Source organism: Schistocerca gregaria, chromosome 8, assembly GCF_023897955.1.
Source record: "Schistocerca gregaria isolate iqSchGreg1 chromosome 8, iqSchGreg1.2, whole genome shotgun sequence".
Taxonomy (NCBI): domain Eukaryota; kingdom Metazoa; phylum Arthropoda; class Insecta; order Orthoptera; family Acrididae; genus Schistocerca; species Schistocerca gregaria.
The window spans coordinates 412,388,960-412,392,041 of NC_064927.1; the positions used below are offsets into that span (position 1 = coordinate 412,388,960).

Consider the following 3,082-nt stretch of genomic DNA (forward strand, 5'->3'; position numbering starts at 1 on the left):
ATAAAGTATAACAATAATCCAGAATGAGATTTTCACTCTGCAGCGGAGTGTGCGCTGATATGAAACTACCTGGCAGATTAAAACTGTGTGCCCGACCAAGACTCGAACTCGGGACCTTTGCCTTTCGCGGGCAAGTGCTCTACCAACTGAGCTACCGAAGCACGACTCACGCCCGGTACTCACAGCTTTACTTCTGCCAGTATCCGTCTCCTACCTTCCAAACTTTACAGAAGCTCTTCTGCGAACCATGCAGAACTAGCACTCTTGAAAGAAAGGATACTGCGGAGACATGGCTTAGCCACAGCCTGGGGGATGTTTCCAGAATGAGATTTTCACTCTGCAGCGGAGTGTGCGCTGATATGAAACTTCCTGGCAGATTAAAACTGTGTGTCCGACCGAGACTCGAACTCGGGACCTTTGCCTTTCGCGGGCAAGTGCTCTACCAACTGAGCTACCGAAGCACGACTCACGCCCGGTACTCACAGCTTTACTTCTGCCAGTATCCGTCTCCTACCTTCCAAACTTTACAGAAGCTCTTCTGCGAACCATGCAGAACTAGCACTCCTGAAAGAAAGGATACTGCGGAGACATGGCTTAGCCACAGCCTGGGGGATGTTTCCAGAATGAGATTTTCACTCTGCAGCGGAGTGTGCGCTGATATGAAACTTCCTGGCAGATTAAAACTGTGTGCCCGACCGAGACTCGAACTCGGGACCTTTGCCTTTCGCGGGCAAGTGCTCTACCAACTGAGCTACCGAAGCACGACTGAAGCTGTGAGTACCGGGCGTGAGTCGTGCTTCGGTAGCTCAGTTGGTAGAGCATTTGCCCGCGAAAGGCATTATTTATTTCGGAATCAACTATATTCAACACTTTCATTTGGAAGAAATCCAGCGTCAGGTACAATGTTCGAATCAAAAAAATTGTTGCAAGTCCAATCGTGAGTCGGCGAACTGGTGACGAGCGGCGGCTGTCGAATGCTAGTCTCAGGCTGCTGTCTTCTGGCACTCGTGGTAACTACTAGAGATGTTTACTTTTTCAAGGTCCGATTTGTAGCGAAATTAAACCCACGGTGAAAATTCGGTGAAGCTTTGCGCAGATGTGTTGCGCAATGCCTCTACTGGGCCCGTACATCGCGTTACGTAACGCTTTTCAGTTCTGATTGCACAGCGAGCACTAAAGATGGCTAGGAAACAGTGTCCCCGTCCCAAGTCTGTATTCCTGCTGAAGATTTTCGTGTTATTTCATGCAAAGCACGTAACATAACCGTCATGCGCTTTCTTCTTCATGACAGTTCTCGGCCGCACACTGTAGGGGCAAAGAAGACGCTGCTGCTGCATTTTCGGAGGGAAGTGTCTGATCACCCACATTTCAGTCTGTATTCGGCTCCCTCTAATTTTCATCTCTTAGCTACGGGGTCAGCAATTTGGCACAGACAACGACCTGCAAACCAGCGTAGGGAATCAGCGAAAAGCACTCGTCGCTATCTTTTATGCCGAGGGTATTCGAAAGTTGGCATAACTCTACAACAAATGTCTAAGCCGAAGCGGTCGCTATGTAGAGAATTGAGAAAAAACAAACACCTACCGCTGTCCTTATGATTTTATTTATTTTGTTGCAACCGGTTTCGACGCTTCAGTGCGCCATCTTGAGGCTGTAGTTGATCCGGAAGGGTTTGATAATATCTCTGTATATATCGCAGAAGTGGCCAGCCTAACTGGATGCGCAGATAATCTGAAAGCGTAGGTGTCAGTACTATAACCATCAAATGGTAACTGGCCGCTAATGCGACATGTATAGGGATTATATATAAGATCATATCAACCGCTTCCACATCAGCTACAACCTGAAGATGGCGCATTGAAGGGCCGAAACTGGTTGCAACAATATAAATAAAATCATAAGGACGGCTGTAGAAGTTTAGTTTTCTCACAATAGATAATCTCCGTCGTCCCAAAGACCTCCTGCTAAAAGGATGGTCATACAAAAACATGATATAGACAAGTAACTGTAAGGCGTAGCTAAATGTAGATAAATAGCTGGAAGGTGTAGCTAAATGTTGCAGATAAAACAATTTTTATCTTCACCGTGGCTTGTATTTCGCGACCGATCGGAGGCAGAAATAAAAATAACTCTTGTTGAAGGCAGGGTGTCTGATCCAAAAGTAGACTATCCAATCGACTCTGCTTGTTGGGCCGTGCAGCCCACGTAAATAGCCGAATGGCGGAATGATATGGAGCAACACACTATTTCTACCCACGTGACAGGCGATGCAAGGTAGGCCGGCAAAGATGTTGCACTCTTTAGGCCGGAACTTTGTTCCGGCTTTAACCGTGCATCATCTCGCTGCCTAACGCCTGCTGACTATGCAACCCAGAAGGCATTCCTGTTCAGCGTGGATTTTCGGTGCCCCTTGTAATAGAGCAGGGAGAACTGGCGGAAGTGGAGCTTTGAAGGTGGGTCATAAATCGTGACTGCGTAGCTGTGAGGACAGTTGCCTGTTCATAGCTTCGAACGTTGCGCACACTGAGAGTTTATGGTCACCATGGAAATGGCAATGTTCAGAAGTATCCCTCATGCCCACAAACGTATAAAAATTTTCGATACATGGGCTAGTCTGTATGTGTGAAATATCTCGTCTAAAACAAAAACAATTGGATTAAAGGAAATTTAAATTCATGTAGGATGACGTTGGAGGACGACGAAAATCTGTCAAGCTATACTACCAACATGGCGGCCATTCTGAACTCCTTATCTGGGATGCAGCCCGTAATTTTCAAATGGGAGGGGAGGGGGAGGGTTTGTGTCACACTAGTCAGATAGAGAAATACACGAGAAGAATAATGGTGCTATTTATTTGGGCATAGCTTTATGCGTTCTGAAGTTATGAGTGGTGTTTCTCCCTTACAGGTTACGTCAAAGCCGATGGCGATAACACGAGTAGAAGACATTGAGATCGTCCTGATAACAGGACAGAGGAGCAGAAGTGTTATAGCAGAGGATTTCAGACAACACCACACAGGCAGACCACCCATTCCCCGCTGTGAGGTGGCGGAACTTCTCTCTACATTCTGTGAAACTGGCT

The 3,082-nt window shown here is 46.9% G+C and overlaps 1 non-coding gene across 1 annotated transcript; it reads right to left on the reverse strand.

The window, feature by feature from the left end:
- Positions 1-386: 386 nt before the first annotated feature.
- On the reverse strand, positions 387-461 carry Trnas-cga (transfer RNA serine (anticodon CGA)). The gene has a single exon. It is a non-coding gene; the product is annotated as a tRNA-Ser (tRNA).
- Between the last annotated feature and the right edge of the window lie 2,621 nt (positions 462-3,082).